The following is an 18,365-nucleotide window of genomic DNA, read 5'->3' on the forward strand; positions in this document are numbered from 1 at the left end:
CCATAGCTGTTGTAAGGGAGAACCTGGACCTGCCAAAGGGAACCAGACCCACGGTGACTTAAAAGCCAAGGGCACTGAAGCCAGCCCCGCCAAAGGAACATTTTAAGTCAGCCTCTGAATGCAAGCAGGGGGCCATCCTGCGCCCCCTGGGGGCGGGGGGGGGGACTGACATGCCGGCCAGCTGCCTCCTCTTGCCTTCTCTTGGAACAGCCCATGGGCCCCCAAACAAAGCCCCCTGACAGGCAGGCCCTCTGTGTTTCCTCTGGCTTGTGGGACTACTGTAATGCACCCAGGCATTGTGCTGGGATCAATCACTTTGCATACAGACTGCACCATGAGCCTTTGCAACTACATTGCTCCGGCAAGCATTCCAAAAATAACAAAAACTCACCTCTCGGACCAGCGCAGCAGTGAATAAGCGCGGACCATTGCTCTCTGGCTCCGTTTCATATCATTCCCCCAAAAGCAAGCGCTTTCTGTCTCAAGAAATGCCCATTGTATGCCACCCTATGTCCAGAGATCATAGATCTGGGGGGGTTTATGTATGGGCTGGGTCAACCTTCAGTCTGTGCTCGCTTCGGCAGCACATATACTAAAATTGGAACGATACAGAGAAGATTAGCATGGCCCCTGCGCAAGGATGACACGCAAATTCGTGAAGCGTTCCATATTTTGGACACATAGCAGGACAGACATGTTCTTTAGCTGCAACATTTATTGACGGGATAAACAGGCCCTCTGTCCATTAGGGCAGGTGTGCTTTTCGGCGTGGAGCTCGTCAGAGTGCGTTTTATTTGGAGATAGCGCTGCGAGTGCTCCAAGCTTATGCCCAGTGGGTGATGATTGCTACATGCCAGGGCAGTTCTAAGCTCTCCTAGGTGCTATTTGCCAACAGCGCATATCACTGTCAGCCTATCTGCTTCACGGGCCAAAGTGCAAAGGGGCTCAGGGCCTGAGTCAGCAGCCAGTGTTTCCTTCCGGTGCCCGGATCCTTCCTTGGGGGGCTGCAAGCTAGAGGTTCTCTCTGGCCCAGGCAGCCTGCACGGGTAACTGATATCCTGCAGCACCCCCCCCCCCCCGTGCCCCAGCGTGTCTCTATCAGGGCCTGGTCTCTGCTGCTGCTGATGCTGACAGGCCCCCAAGCGCCCCAGACACACCTTCCCAGGGTTGCAGCAGTTTCTGCTTCCTGCTTCCAGCTCAGTGCTGGTGCTACTGTGGAGTAAACAGGGTTAGTAGAGAGAGAGGGGGAGAGAGAGAGAGAGAGAGAGAGAGAGGGAGGGAGGGAGGGAGGGAGGGCGGTGCATATTCAAATCATCAGTCAGCCAGAGCCTGCTGGGAGCCCATTTCTGCAGGCCCACTGACTGCTGGCTGCTGCCCCCGATGGTTGGAGAAGGGCCAGGCTGGGCTAGGCCACACAGCAAGGGCCAAGCCCTCCTCCGGTGCTCCTTCTGATGATGTCTCCCTGAGTGTCTGAGGTCGAGAAAAAGCCCGCCCGCAGAACTGGCAGAGAGGTCTCTGGCCGATCAGGGGCGTGAAGGGCGGCAGGCAGGCCACCGGCGCAGCAGGCAGCGCAGGGGACGTGCACCTCAAGGCCTTGGCCACCATCTCTCCCTTGGCTTTCAGTCTACCTCAGAATGCCTTTGCTGTTCCGGATCAGGGGAGAGAAGCAACCTTTTCTTAGCAGGTGGGGTCTGTGCTACAGACACGTGGCATTTTCCCAACTGGTTCACAAGCCAACCCCCACCCTTTACAGCGCAGACACAGAAAGCATTTGCTGCTGGTTGGGATTTTCGGGATGGGCCCCTGCTGCTGATGTATTAGGATGGACTTTGGCCAGTCTTTCTTTCTTATACCGACGGCCCGCCCATAAAATTAAAGCACCTTTGCAGGCACAGATGCTCTTAGGGATTTAAATGTAACAGCAGGACCCAAAAAGCAAGGAATGAACCCGAGCCAGATAGGAGTCGACCCTACAATCTTCTGATCCGTACGTAGTCAGACGCCTCATACTGGCCCTCTTGTGTCCCACCTCATCCTCCTCCGCGCAGGCCTTCCAGGGGCCTTTCTGAGGTAGGTGCGCCTGCAAGCCCTGCTGGACCTGATTTTCTAGCCCACGCGCATCACACCCTGACGCTGTTGATAATGCAGCTAACCCCCGGCCCATAGCTGTTGTAAGGGAGAACCTGGACCTGCCAAAGGGAACCAGACCCACGGTGACTTAAAAGCCAAGGGCACTGAAGCCAGCCCCGCCAAAGGAACATTTTAAGTCAGCCTCTGAATGCAAGCAGGGGGCCATCCTGCGCCCCCTGGGGGCGGGGGGGGGGACTGACATGCCGGCCAGCTGCCTCCTCTTGCCTTCTCTTGGAACAGCCCATGGGCCCCCAAACAAAGCCCCCTGACAGGCAGGCCCTCTGTGTTTCCTCTGGCTTGTGGGACTACTGTAATGCACCCAGGCATTGTGCTGGGATCAATCACTTTGCATACAGACTGCACCATGAGCCTTTGCAACTACATTGCTCCGGCAAGCATTCCAAAAATAACAAAAACTCACCTCTCGGACCAGCGCAGCAGTGAATAAGCGCGGACCATTGCTCTCTGGCTCCGTTTCATATCATTCCCCCAAAAGCAAGCGCTTTCTGTCTCAAGAAATGCCCATTGTATGCCACCCTATGTCCAGAGATCATAGATCTGGGGGGGTTTATGTATGGGCTGGGTCAACCTTCAGTCTGTGCTCGCTTCGGCAGCACATATACTAAAATTGGAACGATACAGAGAAGATTAGCATGGCCCCTGCGCAAGGATGACACGCAAATTCGTGAAGCGTTCCATATTTTGGACACATAGCAGGACAGACATGTTCTTTAGCTGCAACATTTATTGACGGGATAAACAGGCCCTCTGTCCATTAGGGCAGGTGTGCTTTTCGGCGTGGAGCTCGTCAGAGTGCGTTTTATTTGGAGATAGCGCTGCGAGTGCTCCAAGCTTATGCCCAGTGGGTGATGATTGCTACATGCCAGGGCAGTTCTAAGCTCTCCTAGGTGCTATTTGCCAACAGCGCATATCACTGTCAGCCTATCTGCTTCACGGGCCAAAGTGCAAAGGGGCTCAGGGCCTGAGTCAGCAGCCAGTGTTTCCTTCCGGTGCCCGGATCCTTCCTTGGGGGGCTGCAAGCTAGAGGTTCTCTCTGGCCCAGGCAGCCTGCACGGGTAACTGAAATCCTGCAGCACCCCCCCCCCCCCGTGCCCCAGCGTGTCTCTATCAGGGCCTGGTCTCTGCTGCTGCTGATGCTGACAGGCCCCCAAGCGCCCCAGACACACCTTCCCAGGGTTGCAGCAGTTTCTGCTTCCTGCTTCCAGCTCAGTGCTGGTGCTACTGTGGAGTAAACAGGGTTAGTAGAGAGAGAGGGGGAGAGAGAGAGAGAGAGAGAGAGAGAGAGAGGGAGGGAGGGAGGGAGGGAGGGCGGTGCATATTCAAATCATCAGTCAGCCAGAGCCTGCTGGGAGCCCATTTCTGCAGGCCCACTGACTGCTGGCTGCTGCCCCCGATGGTTGGAGAAGGGCCAGGCTGGGCTAGGCCACACAGCAAGGGCCAAGCCCTCCTCCGGTGCTCCTTCTGATGATGTCTCCCTGAGTGTCTGAGGTCGAGAAAAAGCCCGCCCGCAGAACTGGCCAGAGAGGTCTCTGGCCGATCGTGGCCGATCAGGGGCGTGAAGGGCGGCAGGCAGGCCACCGGCGCAGCAGGCAGCGCAGGGGACGTGCACCTCAAGGCCTTGGCCACCATCTCTCCCTTGGCTTTCAGTGTACCTCAGAATGCCTTTGCTGTTCCGGATCAGGGGAGAGAAGCAACCTTTTCTTAGCAGGTGGGGTCTGTGCTACAGACACGTGGCATTTTCCCAACTGGTTCACAAGCCAACCCCCACCCTTTACAGCGCAGACACAGAAAGCATTTGCTGCTGGTTGGGATTTTCGGGATGGGCCCCTGCTGCTGATGTATTAGGATGGACTTTGGCCAGTCTTTCTTTCTTATACCGACGGCCCGCCCATAAAATTAAAGCACCTTTGCAGGCACAGATGCTCTTAGGGATTTAAATGTAACAGCAGGACCCAAAAAGCAAGGAATGAACCCGAGCCAGATAGGAGTCGACCCTACAATCTTCTGATCCGTACGTAGTCAGACGCCTCATACTGGCCCTCTTGTGTCCCACCTCATCCTCCTCCGCGCAGGCCTTCCAGGGGCCTTTCTGAGGTAGGTGCGCCTGCAAGCCCTGCTGGACCTGATTTTCTAGCCCACGCGCATCACACCCTGACGCTGTTGATAATGCAGCTAACCCCCGGCCCATAGCTGTTGTAAGGGAGAACCTGGACCTGCCAAAGGGAACCAGACCCACGGTGACTTAAAAGCCAAGGGCACTGAAGCCAGCCCCGCCAAAGGAACATTTTAAGTCAGCCTCTGAATGCAAGCAGGGGGCCATCCTGCGCCCCCTGGGGGCGGGGGGGGGGACTGACATGCCGGCCAGCTGCCTCCTCTTGCCTTCTCTTGGAACAGCCCATGGGCCCCCAAACAAAGCCCCCTGACAGGCAGGCCCTCTGTGTTTCCTCTGGCTTGTGGGACTACTGTAATGCACCCAGGCATTGTGCTGGGATCAATCACTTTGCATACAGACTGCACCATGAGCCTTTGCAACTACATTGCTCCGGCAAGCATTCCAAAAATAACAAAAACTCACCTCTCGGACCAGCGCAGCAGTGAATAAGCGCGGACCATTGCTCTCTGGCTCCGTTTCATATCATTCCCCCAAAAGCAAGCGCTTTCTGTCTCAAGAAATGCCCATTGTATGCCACCCTATGTCCAGAGATCATAGATCTGGGGGGGTTTATGTATGGGCTGGGTCAACCTTCAGTCTGTGCTCGCTTCGGCAGCACATATACTAAAATTGGAACGATACAGAGAAGATTAGCATGGCCCCTGCGCAAGGATGACACGCAAATTCGTGAAGCGTTCCATATTTTGGACACATAGCAGGACAGACATGTTCTTTAGCTGCAACATTTATTGACGGGATAAACAGGCCCTCTGTCCATTAGGGCAGGTGTGCTTTTCGGCGTGGAGCTCGTCAGAGTGCGTTTTATTTGGAGATAGCGCTGCGAGTGCTCCAAGCTTATGCCCAGTGGGTGATGATTGCTACATGCCAGGGCAGTTCTAAGCTCTCCTAGGTGCTATTTGCCAACAGCGCATATCACTGTCAGCCTATCTGCTTCACGGGCCAAAGTGCAAAGGGGCTCAGGGCCTGAGTCAGCAGCCAGTGTTTCCTTCCGGTGCCCGGATCCTTCCTTGGGGGGCTGCAAGCTAGAGGTTCTCTCTGGCCCAGGCAGCCTGCACGGGTAACTGAAATCCTGCAGCACCCCCCCCCCCCCCCCGTGCCCCAGCGTGTCTCTATCAGGGCCTGGTCTCTGCTGCTGCTGATGCTGACAGGCCCCCAAGCGCCCCAGACACACCTTCCCAGGGTTGCAGCAGTTTCTGCTTCCTGCTTCCAGCTCAGTGCTGGTGCTACTGTGGAGTAAACAGGGTTAGTAGAGAGAGAGGGGGAGAGAGAGAGAGAGAGAGAGAGAGAGGGAGGGAGGGAGGGAGGGAGGGCGGTGCATATTCAAATCATCAGTCAGCCAGAGCCTGCTGGGAGCCCATTTCTGCAGGCCCACTGACTGCTGGCTGCTGCCCCCGATGGTTGGAGAAGGGCCAGGCTGGGCTAGGCCACACAGCAAGGGCCAAGCCCTCCTCCGGTGCTCCTTCTGATGATGTCTCCCTGAGTGTCTGAGGTCGAGAAAAAGCCCGCCCGCAGAACTGGCCAGAGAGGTCTCTGGCCGATCGTGGCCGATCAGGGGCGTGAAGGGCGGCAGGCAGGCCACCGGCGCAGCAGGCAGCGCAGGGGACGTGCACCTCAAGGCCTTGGCCACCATCTCTCCCTTGGCTTTCAGTGTACCTCAGAATGCCTTTGCTGTTCCGGATCAGGGGAGAGAAGCAACCTTTTCTTAGCAGGTGGGGTCTGTGCTACAGACACGTGGCATTTTCCCAACTGGTTCACAAGCCAACCCCCACCCTTTACAGCGCAGACACAGAAAGCATTTGCTGCTGGTTGGGATTTTCGGGATGGGCCCCTGCTGCTGATGTATTAGGATGGACTTTGGCCAGTCTTTCTTTCTTATACCGACGGCCCGCCCATAAAATTAAAGCACCTTTGCAGGCACAGATGCTCTTAGGGATTTAAATGTAACAGCAGGACCCAAAAAGCAAGGAATGAACCCGAGCCAGATAGGAGTCGACCCTACAATCTTCTGATCCGTACGTAGTCAGACGCCTCATACTGGCCCTCTTGTGTCCCACCTCATCCTCCTCCGCGCAGGCCTTCCAGGGGCCTTTCTGAGGTAGGTGCGCCTGCAAGCCCTGCTGGACCTGATTTTCTAGCCCACGCGCATCACACCCTGACGCTGTTGATAATGCAGCTAACCCCCGGCCCATAGCTGTTGTAAGGGAGAACCTGGACCTGCCAAAGGGAACCAGACCCACGGTGACTTAAAAGCCAAGGGCACTGAAGCCAGCCCCGCCAAAGGAACATTTTAAGTCAGCCTCTGAATGCAAGCAGGGGGCCATCCTGCGCCCCCTGGGGGCGGGGGGGGGGACTGACATGCCGGCCAGCTGCCTCCTCTTGCCTTCTCTTGGAACAGCCCATGGGCCCCCAAACAAAGCCCCCTGACAGGCAGGCCCTCTGTGTTTCCTCTGGCTTGTGGGACTACTGTAATGCACCCAGGCATTGTGCTGGGATCAATCACTTTGCATACAGACTGCACCATGAGCCTTTGCAACTACATTGCTCCGGCAAGCATTCCAAAAATAACAAAAACTCACCTCTCGGACCAGCGCAGCAGTGAATAAGCGCGGACCATTGCTCTCTGGCTCCGTTTCATATCATTCCCCCAAAAGCAAGCGCTTTCTGTCTCAAGAAATGCCCATTGTATGCCACCCTATGTCCAGAGATCATAGATCTGGGGGGGTTTATGTATGGGCTGGGTCAACCTTCAGTCTGTGCTCGCTTCGGCAGCACATATACTAAAATTGGAACGATACAGAGAAGATTAGCATGGCCCCTGCGCAAGGATGACACGCAAATTCGTGAAGCGTTCCATATTTTGGACACATAGCAGGACAGACATGTTCTTTAGCTGCAACATTTATTGACGGGATAAACAGGCCCTCTGTCCATTAGGGCAGGTGTGCTTTTCGGCGTGGAGCTCGTCAGAGTGCGTTTTATTTGGAGATAGCGCTGCGAGTGCTCCAAGCTTATGCCCAGTGGGTGATGATTGCTACATGCCAGGGCAGTTCTAAGCTCTCCTAGGTGCTATTTGCCAACAGCGCATATCACTGTCAGCCTATCTGCTTCACGGGCCAAAGTGCAAAGGGGCTCAGGGCCTGAGTCAGCAGCCAGTGTTTCCTTCCGGTGCCCGGATCCTTCCTTGGGGGGCTGCAAGCTAGAGGTTCTCTCTGGCCCAGGCAGCCTGCACGGGTAACTGAAATCCTGCAGCACCCCCCCCCCCCCCCGTGCCCCAGCGTGTCTCTATCAGGGCCTGGTCTCTGCTGCTGCTGATGCTGACAGGCCCCCAAGCGCCCCAGACACACCTTCCCAGGGTTGCAGCAGTTTCTGCTTCCTGCTTCCAGCTCAGTGCTGGTGCTACTGTGGAGTAAACAGGGTTAGTAGAGAGAGAGGGGGAGAGAGAGAGAGAGAGAGAGAGAGAGAGAGAGAGAGAGAGAGGGAGGGAGGGAGGGCGGGCGGTGCATATTCAAATCATCAGTCAGCCAGAGCCTGCTGGGAGCCCATTTCTGCAGGCCCACTGACTGCTGGCTGCTGCCCCCGATGGTTGGAGAAGGGCCAGGCTGGGCTAGGCCACACAGCAAGGGCCAAGCCCTCCTCCGGTGCTCCTTCTGATGATGTCTCCCTGAGTGTCTGAGGTCGAGAAAAAGCCCGCCCGCAGAACTGGCCAGAGAGGTCTCTGGCCGATCGTGGCCGATCAGGGGCGTGAAGGGCGGCAGGCAGGCCACCGGCGCAGCAGGCAGCGCAGGGGACGTGCACCTCAAGGCCTTGGCCACCATCTCTCCCTTGGCTTTCAGTGTACCTCAGAATGCCTTTGCTGTTCCGGATCAGGGGAGAGAAGCAACCTTTTCTTAGCAGGTGGGGTCTGTGCTACAGACACGTGGCATTTTCCCAACTGGTTCACAAGCCAACCCCCACCCTTTACAGCGCAGACACAGAAAGCATTTGCTGCTGGTTGGGATTTTCGGGATGGGCCCCTGCTGCTGATGTATTAGGATGGACTTTGGCCAGTCTTTCTTTCTTATACCGACGGCCCGCCCATAAAATTAAAGCACCTTTGCAGGCACAGATGCTCTTAGGGATTTAAATGTAACAGCAGGACCCAAAAAGCAAGGAATGAACCCGAGCCAGATAGGAGTCGACCCTACAATCTTCTGATCCGTACGTAGTCAGACGCCTCATACTGGCCCTCTTGTGTCCCACCTCATCCTCCTCCGCGCAGGCCTTCCAGGGGCCTTTCTGAGGTAGGTGCGCCTGCAAGCCCTGCTGGACCTGATTTTCTAGCCCACGCGCATCACACCCTGACGCTGTTGATAATGCAGCTAACCCCCGGCCCATAGCTGTTGTAAGGGAGAACCTGGACCTGCCAAAGGGAACCAGACCCACGGTGACTTAAAAGCCAAGGGCACTGAAGCCAGCCCCGCCAAAGGAACATTTTAAGTCAGCCTCTGAATGCAAGCAGGGGGCCATCCTGCGCCCCCTGGGGGCGGGGGGGGGGACTGACATGCCGGCCAGCTGCCTCCTCTTGCCTTCTCTTGGAACAGCCCATGGGCCCCCAAACAAAGCCCCCTGACAGGCAGGCCCTCTGTGTTTCCTCTGGCTTGTGGGACTACTGTAATGCACCCAGGCATTGTGCTGGGATCAATCACTTTGCATACAGACTGCACCATGAGCCTTTGCAACTACATTGCTCCGGCAAGCATTCCAAAAATAACAAAAACTCACCTCTCGGACCAGCGCAGCAGTGAATAAGCGCGGACCATTGCTCTCTGGCTCCGTTTCATATCATTCCCCCAAAAGCAAGCGCTTTCTGTCTCAAGAAATGCCCATTGTATGCCACCCTATGTCCAGAGATCATAGATCTGGGGGGGTTTATGTATGGGCTGGGTCAACCTTCAGTCTGTGCTCGCTTCGGCAGCACATATACTAAAATTGGAACGATACAGAGAAGATTAGCATGGCCCCTGCGCAAGGATGACACGCAAATTCGTGAAGCGTTCCATATTTTGGACACATAGCAGGACAGACATGTTCTTTAGCTGCAACATTTATTGACGGGATAAACAGGCCCTCTGTCCATTAGGGCAGGTGTGCTTTTCGGCGTGGAGCTCGTCAGAGTGCGTTTTATTTGGAGATAGCGCTGCGAGTGCTCCAAGCTTATGCCCAGTGGGTGATGATTGCTACATGCCAGGGCAGTTCTAAGCTCTCCTAGGTGCTATTTGCCAACAGCGCATATCACTGTCAGCCTATATGCTTCACGGGCCAAAGTGCAAAGGGGCTCAGGGCCTGAGTCAGCAGCCAGTGTTTCCTTCCGGTGCCCGGATCCTTCCTTGGGGGGCTGCAAGCTAGAGGTTCTCTCTGGCCCAGGCAGCCTGCACGGGTAACTGAAATCCTGCAGCACCCCCCCCCCCCCCCCGTGCCCCAGCGTGTCTCTATCAGGGCCTGGTCTCTGCTGCTGCTGATGCTGACAGGCCCCCAAGCGCCCCAGACACACCTTCCCAGGGTTGCAGCAGTTTCTGCTTCCTGCTTCCAGCTCAGTGCTGGTGCTACTGTGGAGTAAACAGGGTTAGTAGAGAGAGAGGGGGAGAGAGAGAGAGAGAGAGAGAGAGAGGGAGGGAGGGAGGGAGGGAGGGCGGTGCATATTCAAATCATCAGTCAGCCAGAGCCTGCTGGGAGCCCATTTCTGCAGGCCCACTGACTGCTGGCTGCTGCCCCCGATGGTTGGAGAAGGGCCAGGCTGGGCTAGGCCACACAGCAAGGGCCAAGCCCTCCTCCGGTGCTCCTTCTGATGATGTCTCCCTGAGTGTCTGAGGTCGAGAAAAAGCCCGCCCGCAGAACTGGCCAGAGAGGTCTCTGGCCGATCGTGGCCGATCAGGGGCGTGAAGGGCGGCAGGCAGGCCACCGGCGCAGCAGGCAGCGCAGGGGACGTGCACCTCAAGGCCTTGGCCACCATCTCTCCCTTGGCTTTCAGTGTACCTCAGAATGCCTTTGCTGTTCCGGATCAGGGGAGAGAAGCAACCTTTTCTTAGCAGGTGGGGTCTGTGCTACAGACACGTGGCATTTTCCCAACTGGTTCACAAGCCAACCCCCACCCTTTACAGCGCAGACACAGAAAGCATTTGCTGCTGGTTGGGATTTTCGGGATGGGCCCCTGCTGCTGATGTATTAGGATGGACTTTGGCCAGTCTTTCTTTCTTATACCGACGGCCCGCCCATAAAATTAAAGCACCTTTGCAGGCACAGATGCTCTTAGGGATTTAAATGTAACAGCAGGACCCAAAAAGCAAGGAATGAACCCGAGCCAGATAGGAGTCGACCCTACAATCTTCTGATCCGTACGTAGTCAGACGCCTCATACTGGCCCTCTTGTGTCCCACCTCATCCTCCTCCGCGCAGGCCTTCCAGGGGCCTTTCTGAGGTAGGTGCGCCTGCAAGCCCTGCTGGACCTGATTTTCTAGCCCACGCGCATCACACCCTGACGCTGTTGATAATGCAGCTAACCCCCGGCCCATAGCTGTTGTAAGGGAGAACCTGGACCTGCCAAAGGGAACCAGACCCACGGTGACTTAAAAGCCAAGGGCACTGAAGCCAGCCCCGCCAAAGGAACATTTTAAGTCAGCCTCTGAATGCAAGCAGGGGGCCATCCTGCGCCCCCTGGGGGCGGGGGGGGGGACTGACATGCCGGCCAGCTGCCTCCTCTTGCCTTCTCTTGGAACAGCCCATGGGCCCCCAAACAAAGCCCCCTGACAGGCAGGCCCTCTGTGTTTCCTCTGGCTTGTGGGACTACTGTAATGCACCCAGGCATTGTGCTGGGATCAATCACTTTGCATACAGACTGCACCATGAGCCTTTGCAACTACATTGCTCCGGCAAGCATTCCAAAAATAACAAAAACTCACCTCTCGGACCAGCGCAGCAGTGAATAAGCGCGGACCATTGCTCTCTGGCTCCGTTTCATATCATTCCCCCAAAAGCAAGCGCTTTCTGTCTCAAGAAATGCCCATTGTATGCCACCCTATGTCCAGAGATCATAGATCTGGGGGGGTTTATGTATGGGCTGGGTCAACCTTCAGTCTGTGCTCGCTTCGGCAGCACATATACTAAAATTGGAACGATACAGAGAAGATTAGCATGGCCCCTGCGCAAGGATGACACGCAAATTCGTGAAGCGTTCCATATTTTGGACACATAGCAGGACAGACATGTTCTTTAGCTGCAACATTTATTGACGGGATAAACAGGCCCTCTGTCCATTAGGGCAGGTGTGCTTTTCGGCGTGGAGCTCGTCAGAGTGCGTTTTATTTGGAGATAGCGCTGCGAGTGCTCCAAGCTTATGCCCAGTGGGTGATGATTGCTACATGCCAGGGCAGTTCTAAGCTCTCCTAGGTGCTATTTGCCAACAGCGCATATCACTGTCAGCCTATCTGCTTCACGGGCCAAAGTGCAAAGGGGCTCAGGGCCTGAGTCAGCAGCCAGTGTTTCCTTCCGGTGCCCGGATCCTTCCTTGGGGGGCTGCAAGCTAGAGGTTCTCTCTGGCCCAGGCAGCCTGCACGGGTAACTGAAATCCTGCAGCACCCCCCCCCCCCCCCCGTGCCCCAGCGTGTCTCTATCAGGGCCTGGTCTCTGCTGCTGCTGATGCTGACAGGCCCCCAAGCGCCCCAGACACACCTTCCCAGGGTTGCAGCAGTTTCTGCTTCCTGCTTCCAGCTCAGTGCTGGTGCTACTGTGGAGTAAACAGGGTTAGTAGAGAGAGAGGGGGAGAGAGAGAGAGAGAGAGAGAGAGAGAGAGAGAGAGAGAGGGAGGGAGGGAGGGCGGGCGGTGCATATTCAAATCATCAGTCAGCCAGAGCCTGCTGGGAGCCCATTTCTGCAGGCCCACTGACTGCTGGCTGCTGCCCCCGATGGTTGGAGAAGGGCCAGGCTGGGCTAGGCCACACAGCAAGGGCCAAGCCCTCCTCCGGTGCTCCTTCTGATGATGTCTCCCTGAGTGTCTGAGGTCGAGAAAAAGCCCGCCCGCAGAACTGGCCAGAGAGGTCTCTGGCCGATCGTGGCCGATCAGGGGCGTGAAGGGCGGCAGGCAGGCCACCGGCGCAGCAGGCAGCGCAGGGGACGTGCACCTCAAGGCCTTGGCCACCATCTCTCCCTTGGCTTTCAGTGTACCTCAGAATGCCTTTGCTGTTCCGGATCAGGGGAGAGAAGCAACCTTTTCTTAGCAGGTGGGGTCTGTGCTACAGACACGTGGCATTTTCCCAACTGGTTCACAAGCCAACCCCCACCCTTTACAGCGCAGACACAGAAAGCATTTGCTGCTGGTTGGGATTTTCGGGATGGGCCCCTGCTGCTGATGTATTAGGATGGACTTTGGCCAGTCTTTCTTTCTTATACCGACGGCCCGCCCATAAAATTAAAGCACCTTTGCAGGCACAGATGCTCTTAGGGATTTAAATGTAACAGCAGGACCCAAAAAGCAAGGAATGAACCCGAGCCAGATAGGAGTCGACCCTACAATCTTCTGATCCGTACGTAGTCAGACGCCTCATACTGGCCCTCTTGTGTCCCACCTCATCCTCCTCCGCGCAGGCCTTCCAGGGGCCTTTCTGAGGTAGGTGCGCCTGCAAGCCCTGCTGGACCTGATTTTCTAGCCCACGCGCATCACACCCTGACGCTGTTGATAATGCAGCTAACCCCCGGCCCATAGCTGTTGTAAGGGAGAACCTGGACCTGCCAAAGGGAACCAGACCCACGGTGACTTAAAAGCCAAGGGCACTGAAGCCAGCCCCGCCAAAGGAACATTTTAAGTCAGCCTCTGAATGCAAGCAGGGGGCCATCCTGCGCCCCCTGGGGGCGGGGGGGGGGACTGACATGCCGGCCAGCTGCCTCCTCTTGCCTTCTCTTGGAACAGCCCATGGGCCCCCAAACAAAGCCCCCTGACAGGCAGGCCCTCTGTGTTTCCTCTGGCTTGTGGGACTACTGTAATGCACCCAGGCATTGTGCTGGGATCAATCACTTTGCATACAGACTGCACCATGAGCCTTTGCAACTACATTGCTCCGGCAAGCATTCCAAAAATAACAAAAACTCACCTCTCGGACCAGCGCAGCAGTGAATAAGCGCGGACCATTGCTCTCTGGCTCCGTTTCATATCATTCCCCCAAAAGCAAGCGCTTTCTGTCTCAAGAAATGCCCATTGTATGCCACCCTATGTCCAGAGATCATAGATCTGGGGGGGTTTATGTATGGGCTGGGTCAACCTTCAGTCTGTGCTCGCTTCGGCAGCACATATACTAAAATTGGAACGATACAGAGAAGATTAGCATGGCCCCTGCGCAAGGATGACACGCAAATTCGTGAAGCGTTCCATATTTTGGACACATAGCAGGACAGACATGTTCTTTAGCTGCAACATTTATTGACGGGATAAACAGGCCCTCTGTCCATTAGGGCAGGTGTGCTTTTCGGCGTGGAGCTCGTCAGAGTGCGTTTTATTTGGAGATAGCGCTGCGAGTGCTCCAAGCTTATGCCCAGTGGGTGATGATTGCTACATGCCAGGGCAGTTCTAAGCTCTCCTAGGTGCTATTTGCCAACAGCGCATATCACTGTCAGCCTATCTGCTTCACGGGCCAAAGTGCAAAGGGGCTCAGGGCCTGAGTCAGCAGCCAGTGTTTCCTTCCGGTGCCCGGATCCTTCCTTGGGGGGCTGCAAGCTAGAGGTTCTCTCTGGCCCAGGCAGCCTGCACGGGTAACTGAAATCCTGCAGCACCCCCCCCCCCCCCCGTGCCCCAGCGTGTCTCTATCAGGGCCTGGTCTCTGCTGCTGCTGATGCTGACAGGCCCCCAAGCGCCCCAGACACACCTTCCCAGGGTTGCAGCAGTTTCTGCTTCCTGCTTCCAGCTCAGTGCTGGTGCTACTGTGGAGTAAACAGGGTTAGTAGAGAGAGAGGGGGAGAGAGAGAGAGAGAGAGAGAGAGAGAGAGGGAGGGAGGGAGGGAGGGCGGTGCATATTCAAATCATCAGTCAGCCAGAGCCTGCTGGGAGCCCATTTCTGCAGGCCCACTGACTGCTGGCTGCTGCCCCCGATGGTTGGAGAAGGGCCAGGCTGGGCTAGGCCACACAGCAAGGGCCAAGCCCTCCTCCGGTGCTCCTTCTGATGATGTCTCCCTGAGTGTCTGAGGTCGAGAAAAAGCCCGCCCGCAGAACTGGCCAGAGAGGTCTCTGGCCGATCGTGGCCGATCAGGGGCGTGAAGGGCGGCAGGCAGGCCACCGGCGCAGCAGGCAGCGCAGGGGACGTGCACCTCAAGGCCTTGGCCACCATCTCTCCCTTGGCTTTCAGTGTACCTCAGAATGCCTTTGCTGTTCCGGATCAGGGGAGAGAAGCAACCTTTTCTTAGCAGGTGGGGTCTGTGCTACAGACACGTGGCATTTTCCCAACTGGTTCACAAGCCAACCCCCACCCTTTACAGCGCAGACACAGAAAGCATTTGCTGCTGGTTGGGATTTTCGGGATGGGCCCCTGCTGCTGATGTATTAGGATGGACTTTGGCCAGTCTTTCTTTCTTATACCGACGGCCCGCCCATAAAATTAAAGCACCTTTGCAGGCACAGATGCTCTTAGGGATTTAAATGTAACAGCAGGACCCAAAAAGCAAGGAATGAACCCGAGCCAGATAGGAGTCGACCCTACAATCTTCTGATCCGTACGTAGTCAGACGCCTCATACTGGCCCTCTTGTGTCCCACCTCATCCTCCTCCGCGCAGGCCTTCCAGGGGCCTTTCTGAGGTAGGTGCGCCTGCAAGCCCTGCTGGACCTGATTTTCTAGCCCACGCGCATCACACCCTGACGCTGTTGATAATGCAGCTAACCCCCGGCCCATAGCTGTTGTAAGGGAGAACCTGGACCTGCCAAAGGGAACCAGACCCACGGTGACTTAAAAGCCAAGGGCACTGAAGCCAGCCCCGCCAAAGGAACATTTTAAGTCAGCCTCTGAATGCAAGCAGGGGGCCATCCTGCGCCCCCTGGGGGCGGGGGGGGGGACTGACATGCCGGCCAGCTGCCTCCTCTTGCCTTCTCTTGGAACAGCCCATGGGCCCCCAAACAAAGCCCCCTGACAGGCAGGCCCTCTGTGTTTCCTCTGGCTTGTGGGACTACTGTAATGCACCCAGGCATTGTGCTGGGATCAATCACTTTGCATACAGACTGCACCATGAGCCTTTGCAACTACATTGCTCCGGCAAGCATTCCAAAAATAACAAAAACTCACCTCTCGGACCAGCGCAGCAGTGAATAAGCGCGGACCATTGCTCTCTGGCTCCGTTTCATATCATTCCCCCAAAAGCAAGCGCTTTCTGTCTCAAGAAATGCCCATTGTATGCCACCCTATGTCCAGAGATCATAGATCTGGGGGGGTTTATGTATGGGCTGGGTCAACCTTCAGTCTGTGCTCGCTTCGGCAGCACATATACTAAAATTGGAACGATACAGAGAAGATTAGCATGGCCCCTGCGCAAGGATGACACGCAAATTCGTGAAGCGTTCCATATTTTGGACACATAGCAGGACAGACATGTTCTTTAGCTGCAACATTTATTGACGGGATAAACAGGCCCTCTGTCCATTAGGGCAGGTGTGCTTTTCGGCGTGGAGCTCGTCAGAGTGCGTTTTATTTGGAGATAGCGCTGCGAGTGCTCCAAGCTTATGCCCAGTGGGTGATGATTGCTACATGCCAGGGCAGTTCTAAGCTCTCCTAGGTGCTATTTGCCAACAGCGCATATCACTGTCAGCCTATCTGCTTCACGGGCCAAAGTGCAAAGGGGCTCAGGGCCTGAGTCAGCAGCCAGTGTTTCCTTCCGGTGCCCGGATCCTTCCTTGGGGGGCTGCAAGCTAGAGGTTCTCTCTGGCCCAGGCAGCCTGCACGGGTAACTGAAATCCTGCAGCACCCCCCCCCCCCCCCGTGCCCCAGCGTGTCTCTATCAGGGCCTGGTCTCTGCTGCTGCTGATGCTGACAGGCCCCCAAGCGCCCCAGACACACCTTCCCAGGGTTGCAGCAGTTTCTGCTTCCTGCTTCCAGCTCAGTGCTGGTGCTACTGTGGAGTAAACAGGGTTAGTAGAGAGAGAGGGGGAGAGAGAGAGAGAGAGAGAGAGAGAGAGAGAGAGGGAGGGAGGGAGGGCGGGCGGTGCATATTCAAATCATCAGTCAGCCAGAGCCTGCTGGGAGCCCATTTCTGCAGGCCCACTGACTGCTGGCTGCTGCCCCCGATGGTTGGAGAAGGGCCAGGCTGGGCTAGGCCACACAGCAAGGGCCAAGCCCTCCTCCGGTGCTCCTTCTGATGATGTCTCCCTGAGTGTCTGAGGTCGAGAAAAAGCCCGCCCGCAGAACTGGCCAGAGAGGTCTCTGGCCGATCGTGGCCGATCAGGGGCGTGAAGGGCGGCAGGCAGGCCACCGGCGCAGCAGGCAGCGCAGGGGACGTGCACCTCAAGGCCTTGGCCACCATCTCTCCCTTGGCTTTCAGTGTACCTCAGAATGCCTTTGCTGTTCCGGATCAGGGGAGAGAAGCAACCTTTTCTTAGCAGGTGGGGTCTGTGCTACAGACACGTGGCATTTTCCCAACTGGTTCACAAGCCAACCCCCACCCTTTACAGCGCAGACACAGAAAGCATTTGCTGCTGGTTGGGATTTTCGGGATGGGCCCCTGCTGCTGATGTATTAGGATGGACTTTGGCCAGTCTTTCTTTCTTATACCGACGGCCCGCCCATAAAATTAAAGCACCTTTGCAGGCACAGATGCTCTTAGGGATTTAAATGTAACAGCAGGACCCAAAAAGCAAGGAATGAACCCGAGCCAGATAGGAGTCGACCCTACAATCTTCTGATCCGTACGTAGTCAGACGCCTCATACTGGCCCTCTTGTGTCCCACCTCATCCTCCTCCGCGCAGGCCTTCCAGGGGCCTTTCTGAGGTAGGTGCGCCTGCAAGCCCTGCTGGACCTGATTTTCTAGCCCACGCGCATCACACCCTGACGCTGTTGATAATGCAGCTAACCCCCGGCCCATAGCTGTTGTAAGGGAGAACCTGGACCTGCCAAAGGGAACCAGACCCACGGTGACTTAAAAGCCAAGGGCACTGAAGCCAGCCCCGCCAAAGGAACATTTTAAGTCAGCCTCTGAATGCAAGCAGGGGGCCATCCTGCGCCCCCTGGGGGCGGGGGGGGGGACTGACATGCCGGCCAGCTGCCTCCTCTTGCCTTCTCTTGGAACAGCCCATGGGCCCCCAAACAAAGCCCCCTGACAGGCAGGCCCTCTGTGTTTCCTCTGGCTTGTGGGACTACTGTAATGCACCCAGGCATTGTGCTGGGATCAATCACTTTGCATACAGACTGCACCATGAGCCTTTGCAACTACATTGCTCCGGCAAGCATTCCAAAAATAACAAAAACTCACCTCTCGGACCAGCGCAGCAGTGAATAAGCGCGGACCATTGCTCTCTGCCTCCGTTTCATATCATTCCCCCAAAAGCAAGCGCTTTCTGTCTCAAGAAATGCCCATTGTATGCCACCCTATGTCCAGAGATCATAGATCTGGGGGGGTTTATGTATGGGCTGGGTCAACCTTCAGTCTGTGCTCGCTTCGGCAGCACATATACTAAAATTGGAACGATACAGAGAAGATTAGCATGGCCCCTGCGCAAGGATGACACGCAAATTCGTGAAGCGTTCCATATTTTGGACACATAGCAGGACAGACATGTTCTTTAGCTGCAACATTTATTGACGGGATAAACAGGCCCTCTGTCCATTAGGGCAGGTGTGCTTTTCGGCGTGGAGCTCGTCAGAGTGCGTTTTATTTGGAGATAGCGCTGCGAGTGCTCCAAGCTTATGCCCAGTGGGTGATGATTGCTACATGCCAGGGCAGTTCTAAGCTCTCCTAGGTGCTATTTGCCAACAGCGCATATCACTGTCAGCCTATCTGCTTCACGGGCCAAAGTGCAAAGGGGCTCAGGGCCTGAGTCAGCA

At 56.1% G+C, this 18,365-nt stretch overlaps 9 non-coding genes across 9 annotated transcripts; all 9 read left to right on the plus strand.

The window, feature by feature from the left end:
• The first annotated feature begins 568 nt into the window (after positions 1 to 568).
• LOC138568469 (U6 spliceosomal RNA) lies at positions 569 to 675 on the plus strand. Its single transcript, XR_011302807.1, has one exon. It is a non-coding gene; the product is annotated as a U6 spliceosomal RNA (small nuclear RNA).
• A 2,053-nt stretch (positions 676 to 2,728) lies between these two features.
• LOC138568470 (U6 spliceosomal RNA) lies at positions 2,729 to 2,835 on the plus strand. The gene has a single exon (XR_011302808.1). It is a non-coding gene; the product is annotated as a U6 spliceosomal RNA (small nuclear RNA).
• Positions 2,836 to 4,903: 2,068 nt separating this feature from the next.
• Positions 4,904 to 5,010, plus strand: LOC138568471 (U6 spliceosomal RNA). The gene has a single exon (XR_011302809.1). It is a non-coding gene; the product is annotated as a U6 spliceosomal RNA (small nuclear RNA).
• A 2,067-nt stretch (positions 5,011 to 7,077) lies between these two features.
• LOC138568472 (U6 spliceosomal RNA) lies at positions 7,078 to 7,184 on the plus strand. The gene has a single exon (XR_011302810.1). It is a non-coding gene; the product is annotated as a U6 spliceosomal RNA (small nuclear RNA).
• Positions 7,185 to 9,262: 2,078 nt separating this feature from the next.
• On the plus strand, positions 9,263 to 9,369 carry LOC138568474 (U6 spliceosomal RNA). Its single transcript, XR_011302811.1, has one exon. It is a non-coding gene; the product is annotated as a U6 spliceosomal RNA (small nuclear RNA).
• Positions 9,370 to 11,436: 2,067 nt separating this feature from the next.
• Positions 11,437 to 11,543, plus strand: LOC138568475 (U6 spliceosomal RNA). Its single transcript, XR_011302812.1, has one exon. It is a non-coding gene; the product is annotated as a U6 spliceosomal RNA (small nuclear RNA).
• Positions 11,544 to 13,620: 2,077 nt separating this feature from the next.
• On the plus strand, positions 13,621 to 13,727 carry LOC138568476 (U6 spliceosomal RNA). The gene has a single exon (XR_011302813.1). It is a non-coding gene; the product is annotated as a U6 spliceosomal RNA (small nuclear RNA).
• A 2,066-nt stretch (positions 13,728 to 15,793) lies between these two features.
• On the plus strand, positions 15,794 to 15,900 carry LOC138568477 (U6 spliceosomal RNA). Its single transcript, XR_011302814.1, has one exon. It is a non-coding gene; the product is annotated as a U6 spliceosomal RNA (small nuclear RNA).
• Positions 15,901 to 17,970: 2,070 nt separating this feature from the next.
• LOC138568478 (U6 spliceosomal RNA) lies at positions 17,971 to 18,077 on the plus strand. Its single transcript, XR_011302816.1, has one exon. It is a non-coding gene; the product is annotated as a U6 spliceosomal RNA (small nuclear RNA).
• The last annotated feature ends 288 nt before the right edge of the window (positions 18,078 to 18,365 follow it).

The sequence above is a fragment of the Ambystoma mexicanum genome, chromosome 2p (genome assembly GCF_040938575.1).
Source record: "Ambystoma mexicanum isolate Mex_15411 chromosome 2p, UKY_AmexF1_1, whole genome shotgun sequence".
Classification (NCBI taxonomy): Eukaryota; Metazoa; Chordata; class Amphibia; order Caudata; family Ambystomatidae; genus Ambystoma; species Ambystoma mexicanum.